We start from the raw sequence: 25,424 nt of genomic DNA, 5'->3' as shown, positions 1-25,424 counted from the left end.
CCCATGCTTCTTTTCAATGTTAAGTCAAAATGCGGGGTCATTAGGGCTCAGCAGAAACTCTCAGGGCACAAGTCAGTATTGATGGTACTCATTTACCTGTTATATTTCCCACTATCTCTTCTCTTTGGCCTCTACATATTCCTTCCTCTTATGCCATTGCTGCAGAACATTAAAAGTAAGTGTCTATTTCATGTAGCTTTTTTAAATTCCAATCAGAGGTGTTGGTCAGGGTGTTAGTCTGCATTCTGCCAAACATTCCTACTACTTTCTAAATGACTCATATGCACTGAAGTGGAGCTTTAGTGCACTAAAAACATGGCAGAATCTGAAATGGTAGAGATGCAAAGATTAGCATCCATTATACTGAGACATTTCTGAGGTGCAAACAGTTCAATTTCAGTTGCAGTCTGGAAACAGGCTCAGATTTATATTTGTGGATTTTTTTCAATTTCCCCTGAATCTAGTCTCTATCCCTCACTATGAGGTTCCCTTAATCTGGCCACTTTCTTCTTCCCTAAACGTGACGTTATAGAAATAGAATAAAAGCTTCATTCTGAAAGACTGGTTTAGATATTTACAAATTAATGGAAAACCCCTTCTTTTGCTTATTCTTTTGTCCCATATCTTCACTCACTGCTCAGGATTCATTCTCAACTATGGTCTGACAAGGAACTTCCTTTAAATACAAAGATACAAACAGGTTAAAAGTAAAGAGATGGAAAAAATATACTACACTAAATAAAGTGGGAGTAGCCACATTAGTATTGAACAATGTAGATTTCAGAGCAAAGAATGTTACCACAGATTGAGAGGGTCATTTCATAATGATAAAGGGGTAAATTCAACAAAGGAACATAATAATCTTAAACACTTAGGAGCTTAATAACAAAACTTCAAAATATCTAAAGTAAAATTGATAGATTAAAGGAGAAATACAAAAAATAACAATTACTGTCAAAATTTCAACCCTTTTATCAATAATTGATTTTTATTTTTATTTTTTTATGAAAAAAAAATTTTTTAATGTTTACTTATTTTTGAGACAGAGAAAGAGCATGAACGAGGGAGGGTCAGAGAAAGGGAGACACAGAATCTGAAGCAGGCTCCAGGCTCTGAGCTGTCAGCACAGAGCCTGACACGGGGCTCGAACTCACAGAGTATGAGATCATGACCTGAGCTGAAGTCGGATGCTTAACAGACTGAGCCACCCAGTGCCCCAATAACTGATTTTTAAAAAGTAGAATCATTAAGTATAAAGAACAGAAAAATATAATCAACCAGTCTGACCTAATTCATATTTATACAACAGTCCACCCACAGCAAAATACACATTCCTTTCAAAAGCATATGGAATATCATTCAACAAACTAGGGATAGAAGGAGACTACCTTAACAGAATAAAGGCCTTATATGAAAAATCCACAACTAACATCATATTCAATGATTAAAGATTGGAAAGTTTTTGCTCTAAAATCAGAAATAAGAAAAGGATATTTGGCTTCACCACTTCTATTAACATTGTAATGTAAGTCCAAAATACAGCAATTAATCAAGAAAAAGAAATAAAATGTATCCAAATTGGAAAGGAAGAAGTAAAATTATTTCTGTTCACTAACAGTGTAACTTTATATGTAGAAAACTCTAAGGATTTCACAAAAACAAAAACAAAACAAAAATACTTTTAGAACCAATAAATGAATTTAGCAATGTTGCAGGATACAAAATCAATATTTGAGTATCAGTTGCTTTTCAATACACTAATAATGAATAATCTGAAAGGAAATTAGCAATCATTTACAATAGCATCAAAATGAATAAAAAATTTGAGAATAAACTTAAGTAAAGAAGCAAAAGACTTGTACTGAAAACTGTAAAATGTTACCTAAAGAAATGCAAGAAGACACAAATAAATGGAAAGATATCCCATGTTCATGGATTGGAAGACAGTACTGTTAAAATGTCAAAACTACCCAAAGCAATCTACAGACTGAATGCAACCCCTATCAAAATCCAAATACAATTTTTTTTGCAGAAAACAAAAAAACTTTTCTAAATCTCATATGAAATCTCAAGAACCCTGAATATGCAAAACACTCTTGAAAAAGAAGAGCAAAGTTGGAGGTATCACATTTCCTGATTTCAAAACATACTAGAAGGCTACTGTAAAAATGGTGTGGTACTGGTATAAAGATAGACAGACCAATACAACAAAAAGCCCAGAAATCACATTTGTATAATGGGTCAAATGATTTTTGACAAGAGTGCCAAGACTATTCAATGAAGGAAAGGAAAAGCTCTTCAACAAATAATGAAAACCGAATACTGACATGTGAAAGAATGAAGCTACACCCTTACAACAAATACAAAAATTAATTCAAAATGAATCAAAAACCTAAATGTATGAACATTTTATGAAATGTATAAAATTCTTGGGAAAAAACACAGTGTGAAAGCCTCATGACATTAGATTTGGCAAGGACTTCCTGGCTATGACACCAAAAGTACTAACAAGAAAAGTAAACACAGACAAATTGGACTACATTAAAATTAGAACCTGTGCATCAAAGGACACAACCAACAGAGTGAAAAAGCAACCTGTGGAATGAGAGATTGTATTTTCAAATCATATATCTGATAAGAGGATAATAGTAAGGAAATATACAAAGAACTTTTACAACTCAACAAAAAAATACTTCAATTAAAACATAAGCAAAGGACTTAAATAGACATTTCTCAAAAGACAATATACAAATGCCCAACAAGCATAAGAAAAGGTGCTCAACATCATTAAACATGAGGAAAATGCAAATTAAAACCACAATGAGCTATCACTTCACACCCATTAAAATGGCTACTATAAATAATTTTGCTTCAAAGTCTTGGTGAGGATTTGGACAAATCTGAATGCTGTGTACTGTTGGTAAGAATATAAAGTGGTACAGCCACTGTGAAAAATAGTATGGCAGCTTCTCAGGAAGTTAAAAAAAGAATCACTACATAATCCTGCAATTCCACTTCTGGGTATATATCCAAAAAAACTGAAAGCAGGATCTCAAAGAGATATTTGCACAGCCATGTTCATCGCAGTAGTATTCAAATCAGCCAAGAGGTGGAAGCAACCCAAGTACCCGTTGACAGAAGAATGGATTTTTAAAAAAATGCAGTATCTACATACGATGGAATACTATTCAGCCTTAAAAAGGAAATTCTGACGCATGCCAAGTAAAATAAACCAGTCACCAAGACACAAATTTGTGATCCACTTATATGAGGTATCTCAAGCAGTCAAAATGATGGAAACAGAAAACAGAATAGTGGTTGACAGAGTGTGGAGTAAGAAGGAAATAAGGAATTGTTTCATAGGTATAGGGGTTTTGTTTTTTTGTTTTCTTTTAGTGTTTATTTATTTTGGGGAGAGAGAGAGAGAGAGAGATTGATCAGGGGAGGGGCAGAGAGAGAAGGGGATAGAGAATCCAAAGCAGGTGCTGTGCTGTGCTGACAGCAGAGAGACCAACGTGGGGCTCAAACTCACGAATTGCGAGATCATGACCTGAGCCAAAGTCAGAAGCTCAATCTACTGAGCCACCCAGGTGGCCCGAGTTTCAGTTTTGCAAAATGAAAACTTTCTGAAGATTTCGACCCAACAGTGTGAATATACTTAACACTATTGAACTGTATGCTCAGAAACAGTTTAGACGGAAGTCTTTGTTATGCATCTTTTAACCATAATTTAAAAAAACACACACAGAAAACATTTACGAAGATAGACCACATTCTGGAATCTAAAATGAATTTCAATGACTTTAAAAGGATTCAAATAATTTGTGAGGTCATGTGGGCATGAAAATTTCTTTGTGTAACATTATTAATTCCAAATTAAATTTCTTTAATGGATATATTTCTTATAATTCTGATAAATTATATTTTATTCAGAATTTTCCCACTTCATAGAAATTTCAGAATTTTTGACATAAAATTTCTTTAATTTACTCTTGATAACTCTTTTGATATCCATAGCATCTGTATCAAATACATTGTTTATTCTTTATATGGGTAATTTGTGCCTTCCCCACTTTTTCTTAATCAGTCTGACTTGTAGCTAATCAGTTTACAATCTTTCAGAGAACCAACTTTTGATTTTTTGAATTTCTCTATTAGGTATGTGTGTTCTAATTTATTAACTCTTTGATCTTATCTATACTGTTTCCCTCCTTTTCCTTTTTGGGGTCTAGTTTGCTGGTATTTTTCTAACTTCCTGAAATGAATACTCAAACTGTTGAGTTTTCAGCCTTTTTTTTTCTTTTCCTATATATGTATTTCTTGTATACTTCTCTAATCGCACCTTTAGCCGTATCACAAAAGTTTTGGTATGTGGTATTTGCCTTATCATTCAGTTCAAAATATTTTTTAAATTTTTATTGTGATTATTTCCTTAATTTTCAAGCATTTGGGGATTTTTAAGTTACCTAGTTGTCACTGATTTCTAGCTTAATTTCAACTGGTCAGAGAATAAATTAGGTATTTCAGTCCTTTGGGAATTTGTTCAGACTTGCCTTATGAGCCAGTATATAATGATTTTTGGTATATGTTCTCTGTGAATTTAAAAACAAGTTGGTGGAGATGGATAGTGGTAATGGCTGCACACAAATGTGAATATATTTAATACCACTGAGCCACCATAAGTGTAAGAATAGTTAAAACGATAAATTTTATGTATGCATAATTTTATAATAAAAGAAAATGTTAGCGGGGCACCTGGGTAGCTCCATCAGTTAAGCATCCAACTCTTGATTTCAGTTCAAGTCATGATCTCTTGGTTCCTAGGATCGAGTCCCACATTGGGCTCCGTCCTGACAGCAAATGACTCTGCTTGGGATTCTCTCTCTCACTTTCTCTCTGCCCCTCCCCCCATCAAAATAAATAAATAAACTTAAAAAAAATTTGTTGGCTACAGTGTTCTCTATGTTGCAATTAGGTCAATTTGGTTAATAATGCTGTTTAGAGGCTCTATATTAACTTTTTGCCTGTATATCTACCAGTTACAAAGAAAGGTACGTTAAATTTTCCTGCTGTGATCATGAATTTCTCTATTTCTCTTTTGGATTACCTTTGAACTGTTGTATATATTTGGAGATTGTTTTATGTATTTGGAGATTATCTACTAGGTGGCCATGAATTTGGATCTGTTATATCTTGTAATGAAACAGTTATTTTGCCATTATATGCCCATTTTCATCTTTAGTAATATTTTGTCTTAAGGTCTTCGTGGCTTTATCAGCTTTCTTTTTGTAAGTGTTTTCCTATCTTTCAATTTTTAACATTTCTGTATCCATATATTCATGTTGTGTCTCTATAAGCAGCATATAGTTGGGTTTGTTTTTTATTTAATCTGACAATTTACATTTCTTCAGTTGGTGCATTTAATCTGTGTATATTTAGTGTAATTACTGATATATTTGAGTTTAGATCTGTGATCTTCCTACTTACCTCTTCCTACAACTGTTCTATTTTTATATGTTCTTTTTCTATCATTTGTTGTCTCCTTTGGATTCACTGAGTATATCTATTTATTCCAGACTCCTTTTATTATTTTGTTATGTGTTCTTTTAGTGTGAGTATATGTATTTTATTTAGTAGCTTCTTAGAGATAAAAATATACGTTCTTCACTTATCAACTTTTAATGTAAATTCAGACTTTCACTTGTTCCTGGGCAATTCAAGTGCCCCCAAATACTTTTAACTCCATTAATGCCCCAAATTTATATGCCACTTAGTGTATTTTAATTCCATATATGTATTTATTCTTCCTTCATGACATTATTTCATAGTTACTATTTATTTATATATATCCACATATTTACCCTTTCCATTTCCTCTACATTCCCAATATTTAATATAAAATCACTATAATATAAAATATTTTATGCTTTCCCTTAGAATAGATATGTCAATGACACAATCTTTCAGTTTTTGTTTCTCCAAAAATATTTCCACTCTGCCACCATTTTTTAGGATATTCTCACTGGTATAGAATTCTAAGTTGCCACTTTTTTTCAGTGCTCTTATCATTCATGAACGACTGGCTTCCATTATCATTGTTGAAAAGTCTATTGTTAATCTCATTGCTCTTTTCTCTCCGACTACTCTTAAGATTTTCTCACTGTCTTCTGTTTCCAGCAGTTTAATACTGCAAACAATTTTACTATATTTGTTCTGCTTCAGGTTCAGAGCACTTCATTAATATGACTTGATATCTTTCATTAGTTTTGGTAAACTCTCAGCCATGGTCTCTTAGAACAATGCTTTTACCCAACCTTCTCCTTCCTGTTCTGCCAGGATTCCAATTATACATATTACATCTTCTGTCATTATCCCTTTTTTTTTCTCTTTTCCCCATTTCCTTCTTTTATACCCAACACTTTATTGTGACTATTTTCTTTTGACTGATACTACAGTTTCTTTATTCTCTCTTCCTCTGTGTCTATTCACTGCTAACCCATCCACTGAGTTTTTAATTTCCATTGCCTTTTAAGTTCTAGAATATGTGTGTACATATGTACATGTGTATATATGTATGTGTTTGGTTGATACCCTAAATTCTCAATTTTTTCTTTTATTTCCTTGGATATATCAATGTATCGTGGTTATTTGAAAATTCATATTTGATAAGTATCTGAATCCTCTCTGGTCTGTTTATATTATATATTGTTTCTCCTAATTTCTTATCACATTATCTTATATTTTTATATGCTTGACTATTTTTGCTTGAGTGCATAACACAGCATATAAAAAATTATTGTACAAATTTCAGGATCAGGAGTATAACATTTCCTCCAGAGAGGATTTATATTACCTTTATGAAAGATGGCTAAGAACATTAGCATTCCCAGCCATCTTATTCCAATTTGGAGACTGAGATGGTTTGAAGCTGGGTTTTAGTCCCTGCAAATAAGTATAAAATCAGCTTAATCTTAACGCAGTTGAAAGCCTGCCATTTTTCCAGGGTTCTCGTTCCGTTGCAGTCCCTGAACTCAAATATTCCCTCTAGTGTTGTCAGAATTTCAGGATCTGTGTGGGGCTTCTCAGCCTCAGAGCCTGGTAACCTCTTCCAGAATTCCAATAGCTGCTGCTGGGAACATTGTTCCAAACACCAGCCTTACTTGTCTAGGTTTCCTTATTCTCCCAGGTCTTGTCCCTATTAGTTCGCATTGTCTTATCACCTCCACTATGCCTTTCAATAGATGTTTGTCACACTTTTTCCAGCCTTTCTAGTTGTTCTCAGTGGGATAGTTGTCCAAACTACTTAGCCCTCTATTACAGAATGCAAAGCTCCTGACAGAAAATGTTTTTAATTAATCACTAATGTTAATTATGTTTCACTCACCCCACCTAAGCTACCTGTGTGATCCTTATGTATTTCCAACCCCTCTGTCTTCCATTCCTCAACTATCAACAAAGTCACAGCCCAGGTCTAGGAGAAAAGATGGAAAAGTTCGAAAATTAATGATAATCTTTACTTTTGTCAAGCAACTTCACACACTGTTAAACTCATGTAATTTAACAGTTTTGTAATATATCATACTTTAGGCATGATGATACTCATGCTCCAAGAATGGAATTAATTTCCAAGGCTACAAACAACAGCACAGACAATTTGAACCATGATCTCTCTGACTTCATGTTCAGACCTCATTTCACTAGATACCAAAAGCTCCTAAAGGGATAGTGACTGCCTAGGTAGGAGCATGTAAGGAGGCAGAAGCAAAATGTCTCATTCTCTCAGAATCAGGAACATAAAACCCGTGGAGTCAGCCCATGGAAGCAGCTATCTAGTAGAACACAAGAGAACTTCTTGAATGAAATAAATTAAAAAGAGGCAGAGTGTATTATCCAGCCTCTGCCCCTGCCTAAACAGAATTATCCCTGTTGCACCTGGCTAAACAGTTTCTAGGGCTTCCTGATGAATCATTTCATTAATGGAACCAATTAAATATTGAACAATCTTCCTTTTCTTAGGAAGCCAGATCCTGATGCAGAATGAATTACTATTAGAGGTAAATCATGGAGAACCCTGATCTTGCGAGATTAAGATCCTTTGAGTGGCTCAGCTCTTTGCTTAAATTAAGACTTTGTCTATTCCCAAACCTCTTTATAAACTCAGTTCTTTGATCACGTACTATATGCCAGACACTGTGAGGGGAATACAACACAGACCAAAACAGACAAAGCCCCGTTCTCATGGAGTTTACAGTTTAGTAGAGAGGAGAGGTTTCACAAATCCTCACGTAAGCTGTATGCTGGTAAATGTTTTAAAACCAGCTCTCTGGAGGAGAGGGAAAGAGTGAACTCTGATTTGTAGCATTTGCCAATTTCTTTGACGGAAAAATTCCCACCATGATTAATTTCAGGCTGCCAAGATAAGCATGGAGTTGGGAGGAGATGCACACAGTCAGCTCTCATAAGACAGCATGAGCCTATTCCAGTGTACGACAGATCATAATACCTGGAAATGATACATGTGCTCTAAAGCAAAGAATCCCCATACTACAAGATATATAACATGGGAACCAAACTCAGCCTACATGGTTATGACAGACATCTTTGAGGAGGTGCTGCGATCTGAAGGATGAGTCAGTGTTAACCAGGCGAAGAGTGAGCAAGGGGAGACAACCTGTGTAAAGGGTCCAGACAAGGGAGCACAGCCCCCATTCTACCATGAGCGGGGTGGAAAGGGAAAGCACCAGGTGAGGATTTTGGGGGGTCTGTCTCCATTCTAGCCCATTCTGTCTGTTTCCTGCCTGTTCAGTCCCTCAGTTTCCTACTGCTGGCAAAAGCTGGGGAATGTTTAACACCCTCCCCCACCAAAGCATTTGAAAGCCCTGGAGAGAACATTGCCCCCACTGTGGGAGCCTAATCCTGGGGCTAGCAGCCTCCTTCCCCAACATTTGCATCAAGTTGACTGCAGGCACAAGAAGCTGGATTTCAAGAGCCTGGCAGCTTTGCTCAGCTATTCTCCGCCAATGACACAGCTCTTCTCCCTGAAGTTTAAGATACATTTCCTTATTAAACTTTAAAAAAATGAGAAAAATGATACAAATGGAGACAGGGAGGGAGAAGAGAACAGAAAATGATTGCACATTGAAATAAATGTGCTACTTGAGAAAATTATAAGTGCCTAAAAACAGGAGTTTATAATGAAAGTGCCTTCTCAAGCATAACTATAGCATCACTATTCCGAAGTGAAAATACAATAAACTGTCCTATTAAATCTAAGGAGTTAGATTTAATAAGATGGGTGGTATATTAAATAAATGCCAACTGATTATTAAAGATCTTTTTATTGAGGATTTACAACTATGTCATCAAATAACTGAACAGTATTCAGGTATAAAAAGACCCATAAGAGAAACTTAATTTAAAGTAGTGCAAAGAACCAAAAACACTATTACAAACAGACCATGAAAACTTGGAAAATAGATAAGAAGCAAAAAACATCCCATCAAATTATTGTCAATAGTGGGGGCCGAGGCAACAAGGGAGGACAAAATATCATTTACATATGAGTCAACTAAATAGCTATTCAAAAGCACTACAGCTTGAAGGCATGGCACACTGCATAGGTAGATGTGCCTTCCCCTAGGAGCTGAACGGTCCTCCCTTTTCTTTCCTTTAGAAAGAAAACTAACTTTTTAAATGTGCATTTTCTGTAGTAAAGAAATCCTGAGTTTCTTAAAAAATGGTTCTGCCTTCCAAAGTAAAAGTGAGCTTCCAGAGGAAAAGGGTTTTGTGTCTCTACCTTCAGACCCAGCATACTTCTGAGGGGCTGGAGTCAGGGAGGGAGAGGGTAAGCAGGAGGGGAAGGGGAGAGGGAGAGAGAGGAAGGAAGGGGAGGAGGAGAGAGATGGACAGGCCATGGGAAGGGGAGGAAAGGGACGGAGAGACACTTGCCTAAGAGTCACAAAACAGTCCTCTTCCTGGGCTTATGGTTCACACACCGTGGGACATAAAACAAGTTATTCCCAAAATTTCAGCTTCATCAGTTTCCTCACCAGTCAAATTAAAGATTTAACCTATGAGACTACTTCCTTCCATTCTCAAGACTAGTCCTTGGGTCCTCTGCTAAAGTGCCAGGAAATAGAAGAAAGACCTTGCAGAGTAATGAAACTTTCATGGAACATGAGAGAAAGACTGAGACCCAGAGATAAAGAGAGGGAGGAGAATGCTCCCTGAGTAATACAATAGACCATCTTAGTTCACGTGGTCCTTTCTGATTTTCTGCAGCACTCACAGCTATTACCCCCTAGCCTCCCCACTGGGTGGGCAAGGAAAGTATTCTTATTTCTACTGCACAGAGGAGGCAGCTGAGCTCAGAACCTGCATGGTGGCTTCTCCATGAGTGGGCTGGTTGCAGGTGAGGGCCAGACCTCTCCCCAACTCAATGCCAGGCTGGTGGGTGGGTGGGGTGCATACTTTTATGCATGTGCAGGACATTCCAAGACAAGAGGTCCCAGACATGTGGCTTAGGCAAGACAGATGAGTATACACCTTCACAAATGGTCCATCGCTTGCCTTTGGATCACAACAGGCAAAAAGGACACTACAGAAAAGTAAGCAAAAAAGGGCCAAAAAAATTGCACTATTGACAAATGGCTCGACTTATAGCAGAAATTCAGACATTTTGTCTTTAGTCACAAGTGACATCTAATTTGGCCCTAAAAACCTAGCCCGTATTTACGTCTTTGGTACTTGAGGCTTTAGGTTAAGACACATAGATGTCCCTCATAAATCTGATCTCCTTCAGGACCTGTCAGCAACCCCCAACCTGCCACCCAGGAGCAACTTGCCTTTCCTCCCAAAAGGTTTCAGTGAGAATAAAGAAATGATCTTTAAAATATACAAAGCAATTCCTCAGCATAGGTCGGAAAAAAGTCATTGAAGTTATGAACAAAAGGGGGAGCAGAAAACTACCAAAAGAAAATTGAGGAGAAAGGGGAACTGTGTATTTCTCTCTCCCTCCATCTCTCTGGTATTTCACTGGCTAGGATCACGGTGGTTCTATACTATAGAGGGACATCCGTCAACACTAATCAATACATGTGGTGTTAGTCATGGATGATAAATTTGAAAGGGATTATAACTGTAAACAGTGATCAATAGAGACTTGCTGGAGGAGACAGAGAGGAAAAACAACCTTAAAATGTTACACGGTTAATAAAGTAAGGGGGGGGGAGGGTCAGTCTTAAACAAAACTCCAAGAGACCTACAACGTTCTAGTTCCTTCTCTTATGGGAGGTGAGATGGAAGGGGGAGTGGATAAATAATCCTCCCCCAGAGTTTTTCAAAAGGCAATTGCCACTAAAGGGGTGCATTATTAATTTACAGCATATTTGCTGATCCTTCTGGTTGGAAGGCACATTCTCCATTAGCATTTGGTTGAAGATTTGTTCTTGGATCCTAGCTGGCATCACTCAAAGCCCCCAGAGTATAGCTTGCCCTTTCCCCACATCGCCCTCCACCCCCTTCCCTCCCTCCTGTCTCTTCTCTTCTCCCCTCCTCTGCTTTCACCCCCGGCACATGACTGAGCAGTGCATTCACAGGCGTGACATCGCTCTCTGCAAACAAATATATCCTGAATCCAAGCAAAAAGGGGAAAAAAATGCAGGGAGCCTCCACTGCTCACCCATAGATGAATGGAACTATCTGTCTTGTCACCAGGGGTCGGAGCGAGAGGTTACCCTGAGTCTATACCTTAGCTTCTCTGCTGACGTTTGCAAGCAACTTCCTTAAAAATAAAACAAAATAAAGAGTGAAAAAAAGAGTCCTGCCACGTCAAGCACTTAGCCGGTCCCTCTAGAACCTTCCCAGACTGTGTGTTCTCACCACCTTTGGAGTCACAGCTCCAGGCCTGACATATAAATTTTTTTCCCACTGACCTTTTAGTGTCCTTTCTGCCAGAGTGTGTAAACCATAAGCTGATATATGAAGGCAATTTTTAGTGGTGCCACTTGTATCTGAGTGATTGCACACACTTTACGTTTCTGGCCTGCCACCCCTTCCACCTTTCGAAGATCTCTCTATTTTCTTTTAAGGGAACTGCAACAAAGGTGAACGCAAGTTTAACTGCTTCAAGACTTTGATGGCCAGAGGCACCTGTTTGGGGATTCAAAACTGACCAGGGCCCATCTTCCAGGCTGGAATTTTTCTCTGCTGCTCCGGGGATCACCGGGGCAGGAATTATGGGGAAGAGAGGTTAAAGTGGCACTTCTCCCCCTCAGCCCCTCGGCCACAACCAAAGTGGACAGGCATCAAAGCTCCAAGCCTTGTTGAAGACTCAGGGGACACATTATGATTGTCTCCATAAATTCTAAGGCCCGGGCCCCTGGGGCTAAAGGAGTAAGTGGGTATAAAGACAGAGAAGATACCTAGCTGGCAGAATCACAGAGGGCCCTATACCCCACCACCCGGCCATTGTCCTGTCATCCCCTCAAGAGTCAAGGCTGCGGTTTTTCCTCAGCATAGCCATAGGGTCAGTCCTGCTAGGCTCTGAGAAACTCCCTGGCCCTGGAAGGGAGACTATAAGAAGCACAAGAAGAGCAGCATTTATTCTTCTCTGTAGCATCCACCACCACAAACACCATGATGGTGAATGTTCTTGTCCTTGTTGTAGCTCACAAAGGATCAGGCATCAAACTCTGAAGCAAGAGGACCCTGTAGGGTGATATGAAGTACATGCTGATGAAAGAAGTATAAAAAAGAGTCAGACTGAGTGGGATGAAGCTACTCCAGTCTACTAATATCCTCCATGTAGGAGAAGCATTGATGAGGAAACTCTGCAATGTGAATGTGGCTCCTGGAGGTCCAACTTCAAGACCACTCCCACCCTCCACACCACATTGCCCTTCCATTGTCAGCCTCAGAGGATCAGAATTCAGTTTCATTAAGTGTCCCAGTGGGTCCTTTTCACTGGAGCATGGCTCAAGAAGGGTTGAGAAGAATGCCCTGCCCACCTCAAGTAAGACCCATGGTCACTCTCAACTACCAGTCCCCAATTATCTCAAGAGATCATGAATATCTAGGTAGCCAAATAAGATGACCTTCACTGAAAGACCTAAAGATGATCTTGAAAAACCTTCACTGGGCCCCTCACCTTAAGGCCATGTCCTTGCCAGAATGTCTTCACCATCTGTGGGAAAATCACAGTAATTTACTCCTAATAATAACGTTCTAAGATTTTAAAACCCTTTTAACACATTTAAGCAAATTCTAGCTTACTTTTCTCTCACTCAATGTATTTAAATTTGAATGAGAAAGGAAAGAAATACAGCTAGTGTCTGGGAATTGCCAAATCTGAAGACCATTTGAACTGTGTCACTGTTTACAAGAGAAAAAAGGCTACTGATACACTCTGAAGCACTGTGGCAATTATAAATTGTTATAAGGCTGTGTCTCTTCCACAAAGTTTTTGGGGAGGTGCTCAAAACTTGGACATGTGTTTTGGAGTGTTTTGAAAATATGAAAATCATCTATCATACATGTGGCAGCTGAGAAAAGGATGAGAAGTTAGGGGTCGACTGTTGGCCAGAAGAGCAGAAGATAAGGAGATGCAAGAAAATACAGGCAAATGGTCAGTAGGCATACACCCCATGCCAGACCTTGGGGAGGAGACAGCAATTTGAAACACGAACCCATCTAGCCTCCTCTGCCAGGACCCTGGCCTGGGCACCCAATGCAGGAAAAGTGACCAAGTTCTACAACAGGGCCACCTGCTAGGGACCACAGAGATGGAAGGCCCAAAGTATTCCACAGAAAAGGAGTGCAGAGGGCCACAGCCTCCTTTTACTTCCAGGCCAAAACACCATCTTGACTGAGGATTCTGGCTCCAACAGTTGATGGGAACATGGCCAGTGGCATCCATGCTTGCCAAGCACCAAGAACTCTAGGATAGTAGAGTACCACTGAGGACTCCACCTTGAGCAACCTCTTAAAAAGTGTGACAAGGCTTTGAGAGACACTCCAGCGGAGACTCCCAGGAATAACAATGGTGGGAGCCCCAGGTACGGACTTAGGAAATAATTTCAGTGTGAGTATTATGGACTTGCCCTACCACAGGCCTGACCTCGGAATGCCTCTGATGGGCAGCTTTGAGGTTGGCCAAGCAGAGTCCCAGGAAATAAGAATCCTTGTGTCAAATACAGAGCTGAGGCAGCTAGAAATCAATGCTAAAGAAAAAGGAGCCTAATATTCACCTTAAGGAAGACAGGTGATGGATCTGAAACTCTAGGAGAAGTCACTAAGGGACAGACTCCAACTGAGAATATTCATTAAGCATCTTGACCAGTCATTGGGCCAAGAAGCTTATATATATCACCTCAGTTAAACTTAAACACTGTAGTTTTAACTCCACTTTACAGATGAGTAAATTGAGACTCAGAGACTCTAAGTCACGTATCTGGTAAGTGTCAGAGCCCAGAGCTATCAATCTCCAAAGCCATTGCTCTTTTCTGTACCCTATGCCACTACTCAGTGATCTGCCCTATTTAGCTTTCTCAAACAGAATGGATGGGACTCAGAGACTGGAAAGAGAAAGTAATGTTCTGTACCCTTGAAATTCTGGACCCAAACAACTTTTGGACTATTATGAATGCAATGCTGTTTGCAGAGTGGCCAATGGCAAAGATCAAGGAAGGTCAAGACACTGAAAGACATTTTTAGAAGATGTATTAACAGGCAAAATTGTGCCAAAATTAGTTGGAGGACACAGCTTGTGACTTATTTATATCATTCCCATGCTCCCATCTTCATCAAAGTGATGGCTTTGTGCTCTCACTCTTGACTGTGTGGTGAATCTGACAGTCCTTCCTGGTCCAACCCTTCATTTGGCAGAGGAGGATGGAGGAAGGATGAGGAGACTGCTCAGAAAAATTCAGAGGAAAGGCCATGTTCTCCAGTGACAGAAGGGAAGGTGCCCCATCCCACTGCTTGCTGAAGTAAGGATCCCAGAGGCTTGCTCTGGGTACTTTCCATAGTTTGAATGACAAGAGAATAATGCCAAAACAGGAGAAGAAGCAAAACCTTGCCTTAACCACTCAAAAGGGATGATTCAGCAAAGAACTCCCATTCCACAAGTCAGTTCATTCATTCATTTCCTTGTTCATTCATGAAATATTCATTGAGCCCCTGCTCTATGAAGGGCACCATACTAGGGCTAAAACAAACCTGGCCAATATACAAAAATCCACAGCTAAAATCATAAATGAGGAAAAACTTACAGCTTTTCCTCTATGGTCAAGAACAAGACAGGGATGTCCATTCTCACCATTTTTATTCAACATAGTACTGAAAGTCCCAGCCACAGCAAACAGAACAAAAAGAAATAAAACAAAAGAAATAAACAAAACAAAAAGAAATAAAAAGCATTCAATTCAGTAAGGAAGAAGTCAAACTTTCACAATTCGCAGATGACATGATACTATATAGAGAAAACCTGAAAGACACCACCAAAAAACTGCTACAACTGATAAACGAATTCAATGAAGCCACAGGATACAAAATCAATGTGCAGAAATCTGTTGCATTACTATACACCAATAGTGAAGCAGCAGAAAAAGAAATCAAGGAATCAATCCCATTTACAACTGTACCAAAAATAGTAAGATACCTAGGAGAAAACCTAACCAAAGAAGTAAAAGACCTGTACTCTGAAAACAGGAAGACACTGATGAAAGAAACTGAAGATAACACAAAGAACTGGAAAGACATTCCACGCTCATGCACTGGAAGAGTAAATATTGTTAAAATGTCTATACTACCCAAAGCAATCTATACATTTAACGCAATCCTTATCAAAATACCAACAGCATTTTTCACAGAGTTAGAACAAACAATGCTAAAACTTGTATGCAACCACAAAAGATCTTGAATAGTGAAAGCAATCTTGAAAAAGAAAAGCAAAGCTGGAGGCATCACAACTCCACATTTCAAGTTATATTACAAAGCTCTAGTGATCAAAACAGTATGGTACTGGCACAGAGATAGATCAAGGGTGCCTGGGTGGCTCAGTTGGTTAAGTGTCTGACTTTGGCCCAGGTCATGATCTCACAGTTTGTGAGTTAGAGCCCCACATTGGGCTTTGTGCTGTCAGCACAGAGCCCGCTTCAGATCCTCTCTTACCCCCTCTCTCTCTGCCTCTTCCCTGCTCACTCTCTAAAAAATAATTAATTACTTAGTTAATTTTAAAAAATAGATCAACAGAAAACAATAGAAAACCCAAAAATGAATCCACAATTATATGGCCAATTAATCTTTGACAAAGCAGGAAAGAATATTCAATGGGGAAAAGACGGTCTTCAACAAATGGTGATGGGAAAACTGGACAATAACATGCAAAAGAATGAAACTGAACCACTTTCTTATACCATACACAAAAATAAATTCAAAATGGATTAAAGACCTAAATGTGAGACCTGAAACAATCAAAATCACAGGCAGTAACTTCTTTGACACTAGCCATAGCAACTTCTAGATAGGTCCCCTGAGGAAAGGGAAACAAAAGCAAAAATAAACTAGGGACTAAATCAAAATTAAAAGCTTCTGCACAGTAAAGGAAATAATCAACAAAACTAAAAGGCAGCTTATGGAATGGGAGAAAATATTTGGAAATGACTTATCCAATAAAGGGTTAGTATCCAAAATATATAAAGAATTTATAAAACTCATCACCCAAAAAATGAATAAGCCAATTAAAAAATGGACAGAAAACATGAATAGACATTTTTCCAAAGAAGACATATAGATGGCCAACAGACACATGAATAGATGCTCAACATCACTCATCAGGAAAATGTAAATCAAAACCACAATGAGATTGCACCTCACACCCATCAGAATGGCTGATATCAAAAACACAAGAAACAACAAGTGTTGGTGAGGATGAGGATAAAGGGGAACCCTCTTGCACAGTTGGTAGGAATGCAAAGTGGTGCAGCAACTGCGGAAAACATATCAAGGTTTCTTCAGAAAGTTAGAAATAGAACTACCCCATGATCCAGCAATTGCAATTCTAGGCATTTACCCAAAGAATTAAAAAATTCTAATTCAAAAGGATACATGCACCCCAATGTTTATAACAACATTATCTACAATAGTCAAATTATGGAAACAGACCAAATGTCCATCAACTGATAAATAGATAGAGGCGTGGGATATACATATATGGCATATTACTCAGCCAAGAAAAGGAATGAAATCTTGCCATTTGCAACAACATGGATGGAGCTAGAGAGCATTATGCTAGGTGAAATAAGTCAGTCAGAGAAAGACAAATACCCTATGATTTTACTCATATGTGGAATTTAAGAAACAAAACAGATGAGCAAAGGGAAAAAGAGAAAGAGGCAAGCAAACCAAGAAACAGACTCTTAACTATAGAGAACAAACTGATGGTTCTCAAAAGGGAGGTGGGTGAGGGTTGGGTGAAATAGGTGATAGGGATTAAGGAGGGCACTTGTCATGATGAGCACAGGGTGATGTATGGAAGTGTTGAATCAGGATATTGTACACCTGAAATTAATATTACACTGTACGTTAATTAATTGGAACTTAACAACTTTTTAAAAATTCATTAAATTAAAGTAAGCCTGGCCCCCATCCAATGGAGCTGACAGTCCTACAGGGAAGTGAGACACTGAGCACAGACCCACACAAGGCAACATGGAACTGCTCCTGTGGAAGTGCTGCAGGAGAAACATATGATGCACTGAAAGCTCACAATAAGGGGATGTGACTGAGTCAGGGGAGGTGGGGACTCCCTGACGAGTGACTGAGGAGTTGAGGTTGAGGAGGAGGCATCTGGGTGAACAAGGGCAGGGAGAGAGTTCCAAGTAGAGAACACAGCATACGCAAAGTCCCCATAGTGGGAGGGGTGGGAAGGTGTATCTGCAAGGCAGAAAAAAGAGGAGGAGATGTGAGACAATGCCGAAGACACACACTGGACCTGGAGTATTTTAAACACTGAGGTCTTCACCCTAAAACCAATGGGAAGCCTTTAAAGAGTTTTCAGCTGGTGGGGGAAGTGATGTAGCCAATTTCAGCTCAAAAACATCATGTGGGTTTGTGCAAAGAATGAATTTAAATGAGACCAGAATGAAGGAGGAGGGTCTATAAAGAGGCCTTTGCCAGGTCTTCCAAGATTATGGTGGTTTGGACCACGGTTTTCAGATGAAGACAGAACCAAGTAAACTGACTCGGGTTATTTGAGAGGTAATTCAACAGATCTAGGTAATGAGCTGATTAAGGGAGATTAGGGAGGTGAAGGTAACAAGGATAGCTTATAGTTTTGAGGCCAATGTGGCAAATAATTTCTCCTCAAAGGCAGAAATATGAAGCCCCTCTGTCAGAGACACATGAATTATTTCAGAGAGAAAGCACCATTGTTGCTGATGGAGGCATGGAAAGCTTAGAGGGATGTCCTAGAGACCTATTAGGCCACACCTTCTCAAGGATGGCTGGAAGATCCACAGATCCATATGCAGCCTATTTTTCTCTCCTTCTCCTTCCTCTCCCTTTACATCACTGGTGCACATCAGGATGCTTGGCACAAAGTAGATACCTCATCTTAAGGGGAAAAGAGAAATCAGAAGACCAGCTCCACCAGGAATTATAAATTTGCCCTTCAATAAATCTCATGACCTCCCTGCTCTTCAACTTAAGGGCACTGAACTAAATTCATGGTGTTCAGTGCTTCTCAGAAACCTAGATTTCTGGTGCCTCTATATGGCCACTTGTTTCCATCCCAGCATACACCTCCTGCAACTTCATTCCATGCCAAACTACCAAATCCTTATTACTCTTTTTGGTGTGTTTAACTATTGGGCTCTTGTAGAGGTGGTAGCTTTTCTTCAGGGAGGAAAAAAGCATTCTCCAGCAAAAGAAAGGTTTGAAAACCACTGAAATACCCAATCTCTAAGGTCTCAGATTTCTTTTTTTTTTTTTTTTTTTTTCAACGTTTATTTATTTTTGGGACAGACAGAGACAGAGCATGAACGGGGGAGGGGCAGACAGAGAGGGAGACACAGAATCGGAAACAGGCTCCAGGCTCTGAGCCATCAGCCCAGAGCCCGACGCGGGGCTTGAACTCACGGACGGCGAGATCGTGACCTGGCTGAAGTCGGACGCTTAACCGACTGCGCCACTCAGGCGCCCCTCAGATTTCTGAATAGAACAGAAATTCTATTTTCTGTATCCTAAATAGAAAGGACAATAAACTTCTGGAAGGAGAATCTCCTAGATGTGGGCTCTCCACCACCGGGGATTAAAAAAAAAAAACACCTCCAAGTTTAAAGCCGCTCCATAGCACCATTCTCCTTGGGGAAAGACCCTCTACTGTCTCTGCTTTCCACGACTTCCCAGCTACCACCAAACCTCACCCTCTGGTCTCCTGCACACCTTTATCAGGGCCCATGGTCAGGCAAAGGAAATAATTAAGATGCATTAGCGCCTTCTGCCCCTCCCTCCCATGGCCCACTATTCTGTCTCCCCAGCCTCTCCAGTTTTTAGGAGAAAGGTTTCATTACTGAGAGCAGCCAGGAGTCAGAGTGGCTCTTGATTGATGCTGTCAGTTAGATGAAGAGCTCTTGTGGCAGAAACTGTCTTTTCTTCATTAAGTTTGAAAACATGCCTAGGGCTAGTCTGTGATCTGCTCATCAATAAATGGAAATATACTGATAGATCCAAATTTATGCCAGGCTTAATCCCCTGCTTTCACTCACCTCAGTCTGAGGTTTGAATAGAAGAGGAAAAGGGGAAAAGGGAGACATGAGTTTTGGCGTGAGGCTCTCCTCCAGATGGGCCATAACTGGGCCAGCCTCCAATCTATGGGATGGAAACATCTTCCATTAAACACAGAGGTCTCCCACCTCTGATTTATTTTAGGACCACCAGAGGAACTGGTTCTGAGGAAGAGATGCTGGCAGAGCTCTGAGTATGTCATCAATGACTCAGTCATGAACAATTTCCTTTAACACAGCCTCCAGGGACTTCAGGAAGGTTGAAGATGGTAGGGATTGAGTTTATCAAAATACCCAAATGTCTGTGCAACACTATAGGACAAGAGGCAGGCATTGCTAAAGAGAGAGCATACACTGGAGAAAGGAAGTAGAAAAGGGAGTAAGGAAACAAAAATATCAATCAGAAAAGCCAAGCAAGATGTCCCTTAACCTGCCTTCAGAAATAAAATTAAAGAGAACTCTACTTCCTGCCATCAAAATCAACAGAACAAGAGAGACCAAAAATAAAAACAATTAAAAAAAAGAGCAAGCACCAAAACTGCCATCAAGCCAACAGGCATTAGCTTAAGAGCTCTAACCTGCAGGTTTTCAACAATTAACTTTTAAAGTGACTGTTCACCAATCCACCTTGATTTCATTATGTGGGGAAATGTCAATATTGGCAGGCATTTCCTAAAATTCTGGCTGTGCAGAGATAATGCCACCAATGCTGGGGGCCCGGGCCATGGGGTAACGATAGGGGTAGGAAGCTGTTCTCGTATTGTTTGGCTCACGATTTTCATTCTCTTGCATTTTTTTTCCTTCTCATCACCAGGCTTTACTCTTTTTCCTTGCCAAGTTGCACCACTTGTTATTGAATTGCAGCCTCTTGTGGCAGTTTTACAGAGAGGCTCAAAATGCAGTGGTGACCAGCCATGTTGTATCCTGGAGCATGCTACTCCTGTTCTCCCAGTGTCCTTTCACCTAGAAATTTTGGGCCTCTATGGTGTTCATTCAAACAACATTTTATGTCAGAGTATTATAAATGTCCTTTCCATCATTCTATTCAACAGTTATTAAGATCCAAGCTTCCTAGGGCACCTGGGTAGCTCAGTTGGTTGAGCATCAGACTTTGGCTTAGGCCATGATCTCATGGTTTGTGAGTTCGAGTCCTGCATTGGGCTTGCTGCTGTCAACACAGAGCCCACTTCAGATCCTCTGTCCCCCTCTCTCTTCCCCTTCCACACTTGCACTCTCCCCAAAAATAAAAAAATATTTTTTAAAAAAAGAGCCTATCTTCCTTCCTTCCTTCCTTCCTTCCTTCCTTCCTTCCTTCCTTCCTTCAACATTGATCACTTACCAGGATCCACAATTTCCCCCTCCTGCAATGAAGACGGAAGGGGGAAACAATTTCAAAACAATTTTATGTGGCATCATGGAATATCCTATTAAGATCAGAAGGTCAGGGAAAGCTTCCACATGAGGTAAAGCTCAAGAGTCATTTGAAAAGAGAAGTAGGAAGTAACAGAGTGTATGGAGCAGGAAAAGGAGAACTTCTAGGCAACAGGAGAAACATGTCTAAAGGCCCAGAGGGCAGAGAAGCAGAACATGATGCATTTGAGGAGTCGTCCCAGTAATAAATTATGTTAATGGAGCACTTACTCTGTGCCAGACCCAGTGGTGAGCACTTCACAGATATTATTTCATTTGGTGTTCACAACCCTGGCAGGTGTGTAGTATTATTAATTACTCTTATTTTCAGATAAGATATTAAAGAAGTTAATTTCCCCCAAATCAGGGAAATTACATATAATCTGAACTGTTGCTCTGCCTCGGGAACCCATACATACTACCGTGGCAGACAGCAGAGCACAAAGTATGATAGGAAAGATGAGTGGCATTAGAAATGATGGTTAACAGGTACACAAGAGCCCTGAAGACATACCAAGGAGTCTGGACATTACTGAGTAGCCATTCAGAAGCCATGATGAATTTATGCGGAAATGAGAGATGGTTAGATTTGGAAAGATCACTCTGGTGGCAAAGAATCATAGTGAAAAAGAATGAGAAAAAATATCTAAAGAGATATTTTAACCAAAGGAACCCTTTCTGGTTTACTTCCATAAACTCGTCCACATTCAAAAATATGAAATGAAGGGGCACCTGGGTGGCTCCGTCAGTTAAGCGACCGACTTCGGCTCAGGTCATGATCTTGCAGTTCATGGGTTGGAGCCCACACTGGGCTCTGTACTGACAGCTCAGAGCCTGGAGCCTGCTTCAGATCCTGTGTCTCCCTCTCTCTCTGCCCCTCACCCACTTGCACACACACGCACTCTCTCTCCCAAAAATAAACATTTAAAAAAATTTAAAAATATAGGGAATGAAAAGATTGAAGAGGCACAAGATTTTTTTTTAATTATAAATGATACTACTGACTTTGCCTCCAGCCAAGATAAAGTTAGAGAGATTGGGTTTACACTCCGGCTGAAAAAACAAAAATAGCAGACAATATACATAAAAACCTGGATTGTAAAACACTGAACATTAGCCAATAAACATCAAAGGTCCCTGAGAGATAGCAAACAAATGAGCTGATCCCCACAAATGGCCCTAACTTACTGCCTGGAGAAAGTTACCAGGTCATGTAACAAGGAGGGGAACCCACACAGAGCCCAATGGTCTCCTTCAGTTGAAGACATGGATCTGTCCTGGAGACAGTCGAGTTTTCAGGACAGAGTAGTGGAGGGGAGAGAGATGCAAAGAAAGAAAGAAAACTCTAGAGATCTTAAGAAGGTCCCCTTCTAGAGTTGAGTACTGATCAGCTCAAGTACATGAAGAAACTATTCAAGACCGAGGGGGAAAAAAAAAATCATTTGAGAGGATTAGAGATAAAAAGAAACAGTGCCTCTTTCCATCAGCCAGAGTGCAGAGACCTCATAATTGTACAAAAAGGGATTTTGCCTCAGTAGTGGGGAAAATTAACCCTGACCACACTGCTCTGATCCTGCCTAACAAAGCATAAAAACAGTGAAATACTGAAATACTCAAACTATTTTGAAGTAATTTAATAATGTCCCAGCAAAAAAGCTCAAAAATATTTATAGGAATACTAAAATATATAACACCTAACAAGGTAAAATTCTCAATATCCAATTAAAAATGACCAGGCATGTAGAAAAGCTGGAAAATATAACCATAACCAGAAGAAAAAAAAATCAATAAATTGAAATTGACTCAGAATTGGTACAGATGGTAGAATTAGTAGAGAAGCACATTAAAAGAATTACTAAAACTGTATTCCATATGTTCAAGAAGGTAGGAATACTTTAGCATGTTAACTGAGACATGAAAGATATAAAAAAGGACTAAATCTAACTTCTAAAGATAAAAACAACAATGTCTGAAATGAAACATAAACTAGATTAGATTAAGAACAGATCAGACATTGCAAAAGAGAACATTAGTAAACTTGAAAACACAGCAATAGAAACATTACAAAATGGGGAAAGAAAGGAACAGAGAGAGTCTATGGGCTGTGAGACAACTATGAGGCCTAATATTCATGTCACTTTAATCTCTGAAAAGGATAGGAGAAAAATAATATTTGAAAAAATGCTGGCAAAAATGTTTTCAAATTTGATGAAAATTATAAACCCACAGATCCAAGAAGCTCAACAAACTCCAAGCACAAGAAACATGAAGAAAACTACACCAAGGCACAGCATAATCAAATGCCTTAAAACCCAATGAAAAGGAAGAATCTTAAAAGCAGCTACAGAAAAAAGAAATTACACTACATCCAGAGGAACAAAGAATGGAGGCAGATTTTTCTTTGAAAACAATGCAAACCAGAACACAATGGAATAACATCTCTACAATACTTAATGGGGAAAATCTGTCAATGGAGAATACTTTACTTTGTAAAAAAACAAAGGCAAAATAAAGATTTTTTTCAGGCATTCAAAAGCTAAAAGAATTCATTATCAACAGATCTACATTACAAGAAATGTTCAAGGAAGTGCTTCAAGCAGAAGGAAAATGATAGCTGATGTAAATCTGAATCTACGCAAATTAGAGTACTAGGAATAGAAACTAAATGGGTAAATATAGATTTTTAACTTATTATTTAAATTACTTTAAAAGATAATTGGCTATTTGAGTAAAAGCAATTTAAAAGGTATTGTAGGGTAGGGGCGCCTGGGTGGCTCAGTCAGTTAGGCACCCAACCTCAGCTCAGGTCACACAATCTCACAGCTTGTGAGTTCGAGCCCGCATTGAGCTGTGCATTCACAGCTTCATTTCAGACAGAGCCTGAAGCCTGCTTCAGATTCTGTGTCTGTCTGTCTGTCTGTCTGTCTCTCTCTCTCTCTCTCTCTGCCCCTCCCCTACTGGTGCTCTCTCTCTCTTAAAAATAAACAAACATTAAAAAATATTGTAGGGTTTATAACATACACAAAAGTAAAATTTATGGGGGCACGTGGGTGGCTCAGTCAGGTAAGCATCCGACTTCAGCTCAGTTCATGATTGCAAGGTTCAGGTCATGATCTCACAGTTTGTGGGTTCTAGCCCCACGTCGGGCTCTGTGCTGACAGCTCAGAGCCTGGAGCCTGCTTTGGATTCTGTGTCTCCCTCTCTCTCTGCCCCTCCCTTGCTTGTGCTCTCTCTCTCCCTCTCTCAAAATGAATAAACATCAAAAATAAATAAATAAAGTAAAATTTATAATAAAAATGGCACAACGACCAGAAGGAGAGAAGTGGAAGTACACTATTGTAACATCCTTATACTATTCATAAAGTGGTAGAATATCACTTGAAGGTAGGCTGTGATAAATCATGGCATGTACTATAATCTGGGCATAGCTTCATGTTCACAGAACAGGCTGCTTTGAAGAGGAAGCTCATCTGGAGTACAGACACACACCGAGCAGCCAAGGTTCATGGTGAGGTGCAAAGTACCTTGTGGCTGTAGCTATTATTCTCTTCCATCCTTCATTTATACACCTGATTCCCACGAGGAATCCTTCACTGGAATTTGACAATGATAGGACTACCTACAAAATGACACCATGAAAATGTCACCATTATACCAATAATTCTTCTAGATTATCTTTGTTCTCCTTGATCAAAAAATTACAATTCGTTACACTATTATGTGAATTACATTTACATTGTATTAGTTAAAGCTGATTACATTTGTATTTGACAGTTCTATCATAATTCCCATGGTTTCGTATTTTCTCCCTTTGGAAAGGTAGCAGGCAGGAAGATGTGCCTTGTCATAATTATCTTAAGGGAGTATAATCTCTCAAGGTTTTTTTTGGAAAGGGTCTCTATTGTTTGAACTGATTTCAACAGTCCAAATACCTTTAACAAATGACAGAAAATCTTTGGATGGGCCTAACTCTGGCATAGTTATCGTGTTTTGTTTTGTTTTGTTTTCAATGCCAAGCCCTTATGTTGATTTTAACAAGTCTGGAAAAAGAGGCTGCTGTTCTCCCCAACCAGATGATAAAGTGTGGGTTAGAACTTTGGTCCAGATTCAATCCCTGACCTCATTCTGGGCAGGTGAGCTGTGCTCTTGAAACAGTGACCTTCTCTTGGAGCTGCTACCAGGATACTCAGCAGCAGTGCCCCAAAGAGATAGCTGTACAACTCTAACAGG

This window comes from Puma concolor, chromosome A3, assembly GCF_028749965.1.
Source record: "Puma concolor isolate L17-30 chromosome A3, mPumCon1.1.hap2, whole genome shotgun sequence".
In the NCBI taxonomy this organism is placed as follows: domain Eukaryota; kingdom Metazoa; phylum Chordata; class Mammalia; order Carnivora; family Felidae; genus Puma; species Puma concolor.
The sequence above is the reverse complement of the archived record's forward strand: the minus strand, read 5'-3'. Positions refer to the sequence as shown.